Source organism: Ursus arctos, unplaced genomic scaffold, assembly GCF_023065955.2.
Source record: "Ursus arctos isolate Adak ecotype North America unplaced genomic scaffold, UrsArc2.0 scaffold_26, whole genome shotgun sequence".
Classification (NCBI taxonomy): Eukaryota; Metazoa; Chordata; class Mammalia; order Carnivora; family Ursidae; genus Ursus; species Ursus arctos.
The window spans coordinates 28,380,815-28,395,261 of NW_026622941.1; the positions used below are offsets into that span (position 1 = coordinate 28,380,815).

Here is a 14,447-nt window from a genome sequence, read left to right on the forward strand (position 1 = left end):
AAAAGGACTGTGTTTATCTCAACAGGAAGGGAGGAGATGTGGGCAGGAGGCAGCCTTATGAGGTACTAAAAGTGTACCATTTCTATGAAGCATAAAAGTTTTTAATTTTGATGAAGCTCAGTTTATCTATTTTTTTTCCTTTGTTGCTTGTGCTTTTGGTGTTATACTTAAAAAATCCTTCCTGGGGGACCTGGGTGGCTCAGTTGGTTAAGTGTTCCACCCTTGATTTTGGCTCAGGTCATGATCTCACGTCCTAAGATCTAGCCCCACATCAGGCTCTGCTCAGTGGGGAGTCTGCTTGGGATTTTCTCTCTGCCTCTCCCCTGTGCTTGTGCGTGCATGCTCGCTCTCTCTCCCTCTCAATAATTAAAATAAAATAAAATAAAATAAAATAAAATAAAATAAAATAAAATCTTAAAAAAAGGAAATCCTTCCCAAATCTACAGACAGAAGTATTTACCCCTATGTTTTCTTCAAAGAGTTTTATAGTTTTAATTCTTACATTGAGATCTTTAGTCCATCCTGAGTTAATTTTTTGTATTTGATGTGAGATAGAGAGTCCAACATCGTTCTTTTGCAGATAATGTTCCATTTCTAGACCTGTGTGTGGATACATTGATATTTACTTTGTAATATATTGTATATACTCTTCTCTATGTGAAATATGTTTCATAGATTTAAAAATACAATTGGAAATAATGGCTGGGATACTGTGTGGAGTACCCTGTCTGTGGAGCGTATGTTAGAGAGAAATGAAAGACAAATCAGGAACACCAGTTGGAATGTCTTATGAGTTTTTGGCTGTAGTAATAGAATAGATGGTGGTGCTGTTAACTGAGACAGCAATGAATGCATTAGGAACAAGGTTTTTCGGGGGGAGAAACAAAATTATCTTAAGGATATGTTAAATTTGAGGAGCTTTTCAACATCTTAGTGGAGAAGTCAAAAAGGCAATCTGATATGTAGAATCTGGAGTTTAGGGAGGGAAGTGGGTCTATGGGTATACATTTGTGAGTCTGTGGCATGCAGCTGTCATAAAGCTATGGAACTGGTTGAGATTATACAGGGAGAAAATGTAGACACAGGAGGGAAGAGCATCAAGGACTCGTGTAGAGTGTTAATAATTAGAAGCCCGGCAGAGGAAATGGTGGGTCCTCCCAAGGAGACTGAGAAGGAGCAGCCAGTGAGGAAGGAGGGGAACAGAGAAGTGTGGTTTCAGGAAATCTTAGAGAGGAAAGTGTTTCAAAGAGAAAGAAATTGTCAAATACTGCTCAGAGATCAACTATGATTTAGACAGAGAACTAATCTTTAGATTTGGCAAAGTGAAGATGGTCAGCAAGTTTGATAAGAGATATTTTGTGGAGGAAGCAGGAAAAAGCCTGATTGGCCTTACACAGCACATTGGGGAATTGAACAGTCAGTGACCACCATTCAGTTTTTTCACTTTCTTCTTTTTTACAGTTTCTTTCAAAAAATATCAGGAGGCATATCATTGACCACCAATTCTTCCTTATAAAGCAGAGCATGTATTCCTTGTTATGTGTAGCTACCCGGTATCAGAACTGAATGCATCATACCCTTTCCAGTCCATGTTGTGGCTCACAAAATAGTGATTATCTAAAAAAAAAAAAAAAAAAAAAGTTCTCCCAAAGCACTGGATTTTATTAATGAGCAGAACAAAAAGTCCTCTAGCACTTCTCCTTATACCACATATATGTAAGAACTGATTCATTTTCTAGACATTATCAATTAGTGACTTGATGCAACTCTAAATAAAATATTTGCTAGCATGAGCACAGAACAGCAATTCCTCTTTCACATTAAATGCCTTTGATGTTATGCAATGTCAAATAAGTTGACAATGGAATTTTGCCAGTAGCTTGTTTTGCTTTCTCTGAGCATATTTTCAACAACTTTCCAGCTAGTTTTTACAAACCCTTTGACAATAGTGAGAACTGTTGAACTCAGGAACACAACTCTGAATAAAATATTGATAGTTTTGGTCTCTTTCTGACTTTAGCAAAAATAATTATTTAATTCTGTACTATATTGTTTTGTTTTAGTAATGAAAAATTTAATTGGCTTACTGGAGGTTACAGTGTTATGTTAGAAATTGAAATCAAAGCATCATTAATTTCTTGCCAAAACTTGACAAAGTTTCTTAGAAGATAGCACAGTGTGAAAAAAAATAACTGCATTGCTAATTTTCAGATATTCACCATCACACTTCTCTTCATTTATTTTCTACTTCTGTGAAATTATCACATTTGCCTCTTATCTAAAAATGGGGCTTCTGTTCATTTTTTTATATTTATGGCATTCTAAATTTTAACATTTACATTACTATTTTCATTATTATATTTTTTCTTTAGTGCTTCCAAAATTCTTGATAACATTTTTTCAAATATTGGATATATAAGACCACACGATAGTAACAACACAAAAATTGAAGTGTTGTGAAAGTATTTTAAATTGAGATGAACTGCACCCGATAATTGAATATTAGTGGAGACAAATTGCCAAGCATGGTTCTTATATAGTTCATGTGATATTTTAAAAAATGATGTTATCACAGAGAACATAGCAGGACTTATTATTTGAAGACAATAGTGTAAAGTTAGCATTTTTCCTTTTGGAGGCTAAATCACCCAAAAGTAGAGTAGAATAAGAAAAAGTATTAGACAAATCCTTAAATTACAAAGTAAATGGATGGGAGTGAGAGTATAGGAGGATGTTAAGAGTGTAGATTTTAGAAAGATCTCATTAGATTTAGGGTATCAGATTGGCTTGGGGTCAGGTTAAAGGTTAAGTAGCAAAATATACTGCTTAAAAATTAAGGACATAGCTTAAATCTCTTGTATAGAGCCTAAATATCTCATTTCAAAGGCAGGAATGCAATTCACAGGTTGGTTGCAGGACCTTCCCTGGATCCACATGGTTCCAAGAAGCAGAGAAAGTATAGCAATATATGTATCACATAGAGGAGTTGTAGTTGGAGAAAACAGTCTGCGTCTGTAACAGTGGGGGAGAAGAGCTTGCATTGTGAACATCCCTGTAATGGCCTATCTTCATTACCTGGGGAAAAGTCAAACAAACTCCCACACAAAATACTGAGTCACAAGGAAGATTCCTGTTGGCTTGGAAAACAGTGTAGATAGCCAGAGTAACAGGAAGCTGCCTGGCTGTGGGAAGCCAGGAAGAGCAGTGCTGGCCTGAGGAAATATTCCTATAGCAACACAATTGTTGTGGGTACCAGCCCTTGGAATGGCAGCTATCTGGACAAGCTGTACCTGAGATACTCTAAGCCAGAACCCCAAAGAGGGCTGAAGTGGTCTTGGTTACTGACAGAAATGGAAATAAACATTGTTTGGAGGAGAGCTCTCCAAATTTGGTCCAGAGGACTCTGACAGATTATGATTAAGCGATGAACTCAGAAACAAGATTGCCAAACACACAATAAGGCAATAACCATGAGTGAGAGTCAGCAAGAAACAAACACCAGATTTAGATTCCTTAAAAATTTCAAGTATTGGAATTATAATTACATACATACAATGTAAAACAGCTATGTGTGAGCTGTTTAAATAAAGCATGCAATTTAAAAAGTGATCATTCAATTAGAAACATCCAGAAATTTTCAGAAACATTTTGGGACAATCCAAAAGAAACCAGAAATAAAAAATTATCATTGTTGGCAGCAAAAACAAACAAACAAACAACTGTGAAGGGTTTAGCTAGATTAGAGAACTCAAGTGAGAATTTGTAAACCAGAAGATATATCCGAAGAACTGATCCAGAATGTAGTAAAGATAAATAAGAAAACGGAAAATGTACCCAAAAAAAGGTTAAAAGATATGGAAGATGGAATGACAAGATCTAGCACTTAGAGTTCCACATAGAAAGAATAATGAGAAAGGAGAGGCAATATATAGAGATAATGCCTGTGAATTTTCCAGAACTGATTAAAAAAGCATAAATCCATAGGTATTACAAACAAAGAAGAAAAAAAAAAAAACAATGGGACAGGAAAAAATATTAAAAATATAATTCAAGAAAAAGAAATCATAGAAATAAAAAAAGACTTGAGTCTGAAAACAATATAAAAGGCAAATATTATTTTATAAAATAGTCCCATATGGTCAACACCAATATATGTCCTCATAAAAATACTAGATTTCAAAAATTAGCATTCTTTGAAAGTTAAAGAAAATAAGTCACTTATGATGACAAAAACAGGCTGAATTCGTTCCTAGAAGACAATATTCGTTCCTAGAAGACATCATAGATAGAGCAATACAAAATTAAGGAAAGAGGTATGACCCAGGAATTGTATATCCAGTCGAACTGTTGTATAAGTAAAAAGGCAAAGAGTTCTGAAAACACAAGACCCTAAGGATAGTATTTCTATTAACTCATTTGAAGATTCTGCCAGTGGACAAATTTTATTGAATAATAGATGACTAGAAAGCATAGGGTAGATAGCATTAAAGGGCTGCTGACAAATAGGATTAAAATGGAAACAACTATGGGCATTATTTCTACTAAACAGAAAGCTAAACATTAAGAAAGATAATATAATTAATTAAAATTGGGAAGTTGTGGAGAGAAAGGGGAGGTGGAAGGATAAAGCAAGTTACTAATTTATTGCTTAGAATAGGGCATTTATAGGGGTGCCTGGGTGGCTCAGTCGTTAAGCATCTGCCTTCGGCTCAGGGCATGATCCCAGGGTCCTGGGATTGAGCCCCGCATCGGGCTCCCTGCTCTGCTGGGAGCGTGCTTCTTCCTCTCCCACTCCCCCTGCTTCTGTTCCCTCTCTCACTGGCTGTCTCTCTCTCTCTGTCAAATAAATAAATAAAATCTTTTAAAAAAAAAAAAGAAAGAAAGAAGAATTGTACATATAACCAAGCAAAATCCCACATAGGAAATCATTTTTTAACCTTAAAAGCATGAATCATATCACAATATAACAAGACATAACGATGACTAAACATACCTTTCATATCAATAATTGTAAATAATTGTAATAATTATAAATGAGTTAAACTCGTGCAGTAATGGGGGAAAAGTCAGATTGGATACAAAACAAATAATTCTACACTGTAAAGAAAGAGAAACTTAAAACTAAGAGAAGAAAAAGCATTAAATAAGATAAGGGCACTTCATATGTGAAAGGTTGGAATTCACAGACATAACAGTTAGGGATATCTATGTACAAATAACATACATCAGTATAAGCATAGTCTTTAAGCAAAAGTTAAGGTCTATACAGAGAAGTAGACAGAATCACATTAGTGGCAGGATACTTCAGTTCATCTCTCCAGTCCATGACAGATAAAGCATACAAAGAAACAAATAAGGTATAACGAACTTCAATAATGTGATAGAGTAAATTGGTGTATGTCAAATTCTGTGATTCTGAAATTGGAGAATATACTTCTTATTTACGTTCCTAATTAAGGAGGAAACCTCAATAAATTCCAAAAAGAAAAAAAAAAAAACCCAGTACAGATAACTTTCTCTAGTAGCAATACAATAAAACTAGAAGGCAACAAAAGCCCCACTTGGAAATAAAATACCTTGTGTTAAACAGCCCTTGGGCCCAAGGGAAAAATGGAATTGCAGCTATTTAGATAAAACAATAATAAAAACATTACATATTGGAACATATGTCATATTGCTAAAGCAGTGTTCAGAGGAAACCTATTTTAATACTTTTGTAATATGTCACAAATTGCTTAAAATAGCTAGAGATTGTACTAGGGGATTTCAAAAAACCTACTACATATGTAAATATCCTATTTAATAAGCAAAAGTCACTAGCAACAAAATTAAAATCCCAAAATCAATGAAGTTCTAGAAATCAAAGTGTCTTTCTAACTCTTCTGGTGTCAAAACAAAAATGTGAGTCTGGACATTAGCAAGGCAAGAGTTTTTAAGGGGGCCTACTGCAATAGAGAGATACTCAAAACCTAAGCCAGAAACATCTCTGAGAAGTGGACAAGCAAAACATTTATATGCAGAGACCATGGGACAGGTGGCTATGGAAAGAGGAAGGGGTATACTAAAATTGCAAGGGAGGGGTGGGTCTTGAACTTACCGAACCCTGTCGAATATTGTAAAAGCAGGAAGATCAAGGCAGGAAATTTTAGTTGGTGGTTAGGCACATGGGTAGAGTTTGGGTCGAGATGGAGCAAACAAGTTACAACACAGAACATTTGCATAAAGTTCAGGGTCTAGCCATCCCTTAGCAAACTAAAGTTATGTCAAGCATTAAGTTTGACCAGTTTTGTCATTGGCTGTCAGTGCCTGCTTAAATGATTTTGTTTTTTAAGTGGATGTAAACTGCATATATTTCAGGCCGTGCTGACACAAACATATCCTAGAATACAGCTCTGTAAATATTCCAAACTAGGTCTTATTCACAGGTGAATAAATTACAAAGCAGCTAGAAAATTTCACCATATTAACTAATAAGAAAGACTGAAAACAGATGAAGTAAGCAAATTCAAATGAAATTAAACAAAGATCAGCAAAATAAATCTAAGAAAACAGAGAGGAGACTAAAAAGATAAAAGTAGAAACTACTTAAGGGGCGCCTGGGTGGTACAGTCATTAGGCGTCTGCCTTCGGCTCAGGGTGTGATCCCGGCATTCTGGGATGGAGCCCCAGGTCAGGCTCCTCCACTGGGAGCCTGCTTCTTCCTCTCCCACTCCCCCTGCTTGTGTTCCCTCTCTCACTGGCTGTGTCTCTCTCTGTTGAATGAATAAATAAAATCTTAAAAAAAAAAAAAAGTAGAAACTACTTAAAATATAAAATAAATAAATTTATAAAATCTATAAAATAAGAAAAGGATAGAATTAAATAACCCAAGAGCTGGTTGCTTGGGGAAAAAAAAAAAGATAAACTTTTAAGTGAGTTAATTAAGGAAAAAAGCACAAATATACTTGATGCAATAATTCAGAAATTCTAGATAAAATGGATTTGTTTTTAAGAAGCTATAATATACCAAAACTGATCTCAAAAGAAACCAAAAGTCTAAACAAATCAATTACTGTAAAAGAAAGTATAAAGAGCTATCCCACACAATCAAAGCACCTCTTATACGTTGTCATGCTGCAACTTTAAGGAGCAGATAATTCCCCAATTTAAGCTACTCTAGCACATACAGAAACCTCGCAAATTCTTTATATGAAGCAAGAATAATTTTGATACTAAATCTGACAGAGATGATAGGGAAAAGAAATGCCCAATAATTTCACTTATAAATATTGATGAAATAATACTAAATAAAATATTGGGAAAAGGAAAACTGCAGTATCTTAAAAGAATAACCGACAAAATGGGATTTATTTCAGGAATACAAAGGTGATTAAATATTAGGACATATATTTTATGAATAGATATAAAGAAGATCAACTCTACAGACTTTGAAACAGAATTTGATAAAAATTTGAAATCTACTTTTGAGTCAAAGATGTTTATAAAGGAATAAGAACAGAATACACTACATTAACATAAATCTATTTTAACCCCCAAGCCAGCTTATGTTCCATAGGAAAATATTAGAAACACTTCTATTAACAAATGGTTAAAAAAATGATGACTACTATTTCCACTAACATTTTCGTAGCTAATGCAGTTATCTTCATAATTTGGGGAAAAATAAGAAGTTAAAAAATATTGGAAATAAATATGTTTGCTCCCATCATTTCTATTCAACATTGTACTAGAGGTTCCAGCCAAGGCAATTAGGCAAGAAAATGAAATAAAAGGAATCTAGATTAAAAAAGAAGAAGTAAAACTATTTCATTTGCAGATGACATAATTTTATATATTGAAAATCCATTAGGGCAAATAAATGAGTTTAACAATGTTGCAGAGATATAGATCAATATACAAAAATAGTCTCATTTCTATACATTAGTAATAACAATCCAAAACCAAAGAAGACAATTCCATTTACAATAGTATTAAAAAGAATAAAATACTTAAAATAAATTTAACAAAAAAGTGGATGACTCATAGTGAAAAAAACAAAACACTATTGAAAGAAATTACAGAAGACTGGAATTGAAATGATACTCATGTTTATAGATTGGAATATCTAATATTGTTAAGATGACAATACACCTCCTAGTTAATCTGCTGATTCAATACAATCCCTGTCAAAATTCCAATTGCCTTTTGCAGAAATGGAAAAGCTGGTCCTCAAGTTCATAGAGAATTACGAGAGGCCCTGAAGAGCTAAAACAATCTTGAAAATAAAGCACAATATTCCAGTTATAAAATAAATGAGATGCAGGGATATAATATACAGCATAGGGAATATAGCCTATAATACTGTTACAGTTTTGTGTGATGATGGACTTATTGTGGTGACCAATTCATGATGTATATAAATATCAAATCACTATGTTATACACCTGAAACTAACACAGTATTGTATGCCAATTATTCTTTAATAAGGATTATTTTAGATTTATAACAAAAAAAAGAAAGAAAAAAGTTTGAAGTTTGAACACACATTCCCCATTTCAAAGTTACTTCAAAACTAGAGTATTCAAGACTATGTGTACTGGCATAAGGATAGACATATAGATGAATGGAATGAACTGAGAGTCCAGGAAAAAACCCATATACTTATGGTAAAATGATTTTCAATAAGGCTGTCAAGACAATTCAATGAGGGGAAGTAATAGTCTCTAATGAACAGTTCTGGGGCAACTGGAATTTACAAACAAATTTAAAACCCAAGTATCACATGCTGTATACAAAAATTAACTGAAAATGGATCAACACTTAGAGACAAGAGCTAAATCTTATTTAGAAAACATAGATAAAAATCTCTGTGGCCTTGCATTAGGCAGTGGCTTCTTAGATATGACACCAAAAGCACAAACAACAAAAGAAAAAAATAGATACATCAGACTTCATTAAAATTAAAAAATTTTGTGCTTCAAGGACATTACCCAGAAAGTGAAAAGACAACCAAAGAATGGGATAAAGTATTTGCAAGCCATATATATATATATATTAAGATTTTATTTTTATTTATTTATTTGACAGAGAGAGAGGCAGTGAGAGAGGGAACACAAGCAGGGGGAGTGGGAGAGGGAGAAGCAGGCTTCCTGCTGAGCAGGATGCCTGATGTGGGGCTTGATCTCAGAACGCCGGGATCATGACCTGAGCCGAAGGCAGACGCTCAACGACTGAGCCACCCAGGCGCCCCTGCAAGTCATATTTTTAAAAATTCTGCATGGGAAGAGTTATCATAAAGCAATGGCAATGGCTACTTGAGGAAAATAATTTTATATTTGTATCACAAAGGGCTAATTTTCCTAATATAAAAAAAGAGAACCTGCAATAAAGAAAGAAAAATACAACCTAATAGAAAAATGGACAAATCATAAAACCAGACACTTCAGAGAAAAGGTAATACAAATGACTCAAACATACAAAAAAATGTTAATTTCACTCACAATAGGATGAATGTTAATGTCCTGCTGAGGGATCATTTTGACCTATTCAATTAGCAGAGAAAATATGTCTGATAATAATATACCATGTGGCTGAGATTATGGGGAACGAGGCACTCTAATTTCCATGAGAGGATGAATTGTCTCCATGAAAAGAGATTTTAGCAGTTAACTATAAAAGTTATAAATTCATGTACCTTTTGAAGCAACAAGTCTGTTTCTAGGAATTTGTCCTACAGATTGATTCAGACAGGTATGAACTAACATTTGTACAAAGTTATTTATTAAGACCTTCTTTGTAATCTAAAAAGAAAACTATCTTTGTGTCCATTCAAGAATTCTCCGCAGCCATAAAAGTAAATGAGGCTGCTCTTTGTGTACTGGTATGGAAGGTTGTCCTAGACATACTGTTGCATGTAACAAGATACAGAAGACTGTGTAGCCTAAATTACTTGTATAAAAAGATCAGAGGCGTGTGTGTTTGTATGTGTGTTTTTTCCTATATATTGTAAAATATTTCTGGAAGGATACATAACAAACTGATCATTATTGGCTAAGGGATGTGGTTGGAGGGAGACCTTTTACTGTTTATCCTTTGACCTTTTTCAATTTTTTTTCATTTTTAAATTTTTTAAGTAATTGCCCCACCCAGCATGGGGCTCCAACTCACAACCCCAAGATCAAGAGTTGCATGCTCCACGGATTGGACTGGCCAGGCACTCTAACTTTTTCAACTTTGAATCATGAAAATCATATCTATTTTAAAAATAATAAACTAAAAATTTAAGAGGAGTTCTGTAAAAGAAGTAATCTTAACTTCACATTTATGAACTGTGTATAAACAAAATTACTTCTTTACTTTCTCCCCTGAAATGGCCAAACTTTTTTGAATACTTCATAGACCATCACGAGTCGACCACTCTCTGAGCAATATTGCCCTAGAACTTTATACACATTAAGATCCCAGAGTCCACCACAGTTAGACTCAGTATCTATAACTCTATCACCTTAGGACTAAGTATTATATTCTCATACCAGAAATTAAATGGGATCTTATTTAGAGAAATTTAGTTCTTAGTTAACTTCAGTAAATATTTGTTGAAAACCTATTATGTAACATAATTTCTTATGGAGAGATGAATGTATCATGGTTACCATTCTCATAAAGCCCACAACCATGCTAAAATACCAAACTATAATTAACCATATAAAATATGTTTCAAAGACCCCGGCAACACCATGGCAACCGGTTAAAATAGGCTTATTATAACACCTCTGTGCCTAAGTTTACACCTGAAAAAATATACATAAAATTGTTAGTAGCAATTACCCCTGGCAGGTGGGATTGGTAGGAGGGAGATCAAGGACTTGTACTTCTTTAAATACTTAAAAAATGAAGATGGTGAAATCATGAGTGATTTTATTTAGTTTTAGGGTTTTTGTTTTTCAAATATAAACATAGGAACAAATCAAGAGTTTTAAACAACCACCTAAAGTTATTTCTTCACAGAATCGAAACAAATTCTATTTCTCTTTCCCAACTCCTTCACTTAACAGTTAGTATGAAAACCTGGCACTTTGTGTTTTCTGTGGCCCTTGTTAAATTAAGAAGAATGTACAATGTACCAAAGGATAAGATCATCACCCAAAGTGTGAAACCTAGAAACCGAATTTATTGCTTACTTAGGTAAGGGAAAGCTATGCTGATCAGACACAGTCTCATTGAGCAGAGCAAATAGAGGTTTTATGGGAAGTATTGTTGGGACGTATTGGTTACTGAGGCAGGAGTAGTTGAAAATCAGCCTTAGAAACACGGGTTATAAAAGTGTGTTTTCTGTTCCTGAGGTGTGTTTACCGGAGTAAGTTGTCACTGATCAGTTAAATAGGTTTAAAACCAGCTTTGGTATTTGTTATCATGGCTATAAAAACATAGGTTCCTGGGGAAGTTTCCTTTTTGGGTTCCTTTTCCTAGGTTCCTGGGGATTTTTTTTTCTTGAAAGATAAGTTATGTCTCTTTTTGCTTGCCCTTGCTTTGAAAACTAGAGGTGTCTTGCACTGAAAGGAAACAATTTCCTTAGACTAATCATAATTTGTTATTAAAAGGTCTTAAGAGAGCATATTCATTTTCTGTTGCCACTGTAACAGATTACTGCACATTTAGTGGTTTAAACAACACAAACGTATTGTTTTATAGTTCGGTAAGTTAGAAGTCTGACACAGGCCTCACTACGCTAAAATTAAGGTGTTGGAAGGACTCCATTCCTTCTGGAGGCTCTGGAGAAGAATCTATTTCTTCTTCCAGCTTCTAGGAGTTGCCCGCATTCCTTGCCTCATGGCCTCCTTCCTCCTCCTTCAAAGCCAACAAAGCATTTCTCTGACTCTGCTTCTGTTGTCACATCTTTCTCCGATCCTTCTTTCTACCTCCCTCTTTCCCTTATAAGGACTTTTATGATCACATTGGGTCCAGATGGATAATCCAGGACAGGCTGCCGATCTGGTGACAGGAGGTCCAAGACTGGTATGGTAGCTCCACAACACCATCCACTGACCCCTTCTGTCTTGCTGTATACATACTTCACAATGACTGTAAGCCTCTTGCTGTATACATACTTCACAATGACTGTAAGCCTCAAGCATCATGCATGTGTTTCAGGCAAGAAGAATGAAGTGGAAGAGCAGTACCAGAAAAATGCAGCTTACTCGTCATTTGCCAGAACTGAGTCATGAGGGCCACCTCTACCTGCAGGGCGATCTGAGAAGGTACGTTTGCTTTCTTGCATCTCTAAAAAGGGAAAGAGAATGGAAATCAATGTTGGAATGAGTGAGAGCTGTGCTCACCTCCAGAATGACTGCAACAACTAAGTGAACTTAACCAAGAACTTTGCCCAGTTACTGAAGATCAGGTGCCAGGTGCTAGAATTTTAATGGACTACTTGGTACACGTGTTCTCAGATACCTGGTGACAGGTTAGGTGCAGCTTCCACTCTCCTCCTTTCTGCAGGGCTCAGGCACAAGAGAGGAGGTTGAATCCGGGGCAGACAGCTTCACATTAGGGCACCCCCCCTTTCTATTCCCTACCTGTGTGTAATCCCATGCTTGTTATACAGTCTCTTCAGGAGTAAATGCCAAGTCACATGCCTCCCAGCGCAGCTGCAACTCATTAGAGATTTCACAACGAATGCTTCTGTAAACCAGGTGCAATCTGACCCGCTAACATTCCACATTTATCTTACTTTGCTACATTCTGGGGAGCAGAGTGGCAAGAAGGCAAATCTAAGGTCATATCCCCGGAGTCCCTGGGTCTGATGTATGAGGTCATCCCTGCTGAAAACCCTTTTCTTGCAGGAACCGGGTACCTAAAAAGTAGTGTCCCTTTCTTCCTCTTGAAATTGGAATCGGTTGAAAGAGAGATTCAGACAAACGAAGGTCAGACTGTTACCTTAATAAAGCTGACTAGAAGACATGGCCAAGTGGGCGCTGTCCTACTTTTCCCAGACTTATCCAGTAGTTACTGGTATAGCTGAACAACACAGGTTCCCAGTAGAATACAGGCCCATGAGAGGACAGCTGACACATTCTCTGCAAACACAGGTCTAGAAATGGTGGGGGAAGGGCTGAGCTGTTTATTCTCCCCAACTCACGTGTTCATCTAGGCTCTCCTATTCCCCTGTGGAGGAGTAAATGAGGGGTGGAGAGAATCTCAGTGATTCTCAGCTTTCCGGGAAGTTTGCGGTCACCCAGGGAACAAATGAGCAGCCAGGTCAGAGAACCATTTTGGTCTCCCTTAAGTTACTGCATATGGAAACACAAGGGGGTGAAGATGACTGTTCTTCCCTATAGCTAGGAAAGTTCATTTTGTGTTTGTGTTGCTTTTCTTTTTAATTAAACTTTATTTTGAAATAATGATAGATACCCACACAATTGTAAGAAATAATAGAGAGGGATCCCACATAGCCTTTATCTGGCTTTCTCCAGTGGTTAGCATTTTACAAAACTATCGTACAATATCACAACCAGCATATTGACACTAATAGGCTCAAGGTACAGATTATTTCCATCAATACAAGGATACTTCAGGTTGCCCTTTTATACCCACGCTTATTTCTTACCCCCCCCCACACACTCCAGAAATGTTCATTTTAATGTGCTCTGCCCTTTTTGTAAATTGCAGATTTCCTCTGTTTTATTTTCCTTCCTTTTAATACAAAGCAAGTAAAGACACCTGCTTTCGATTTCTTTTTATCAGTAGGACTATCTTTAGGCAACAAAAAACCTATTGCCTCTAGGCTTGTGTTAACACTCTTTTTGTTTGAGAGAATTACCTGGAGTCATAAAACAATTCTTTGGGGAAAGGCATGGGTAGAAAAATTAGTTCATTCATAAAATATTCTTCAGACATTCTTCGCTTAGTTTGTAAATACCGTGATCAATATAGTTTTCATTTTTCCTTCGTTCAACACAGAGCCATAAAATCTCTGGAGCAGATTTTGTTTTTTAGATGGCTATGGCAATGAAGTGTCTCCCTCCTGCTTACATTTTCAAGAACCAAATAACGTAGTATGCTTCTGACTGTCTCAGAAACTAAAACACAACTGGAACTTTATGTGTTCTTTCGTGACCCTTCATGACATAACTCAACTTCTCAGGACATGTCTCTCACTTGGTTTACATCGTAGAATTTCTGGCATCATCTCAGAAGACTCCCAGAAATGCCTTCAACTCACCTGTTTTACCACCCTGGCCCTCCAGTTCTCCTGGTTTTGAAGGCCCCTTTTGGCCACACTTTCATCCCTAGCTTGGAGGCCCACCATCCATTGTTTTTTTGTTTGGTTGGTTTTTTTTTTTAAAGATTATTTATTTATTTATTTGATGGAGAGAGAGACAGCCAGCGAGAGAGGGAACACAAGCAGGGGAGTGGGAGAGGAAGAAGCAGGCTCCCAGCGGAGCAGCCCGATGTGGGGCTTGATCCCA

General features: G+C 36.0%; 1 protein-coding gene across 10 annotated transcripts in view; it reads left to right on the forward strand.

Annotated features, from left to right (window-relative positions):
* RESF1 (retroelement silencing factor 1) overlaps positions 1-14,447 on the forward strand; it is a 241,149-nt gene that overhangs the window by 20,762 nt on the left and 205,940 nt on the right. For all 10 annotated transcript variants that reach the window (XR_008955925.1, XM_057303218.1, XM_057303217.1 and 7 more), the window contains exon 3: positions 12,130-12,236. The gene's annotated coding sequence lies outside the window, so the exon portion shown is untranslated. The remainder of the gene's footprint in view (positions 1-12,129; positions 12,237-14,447) is intronic.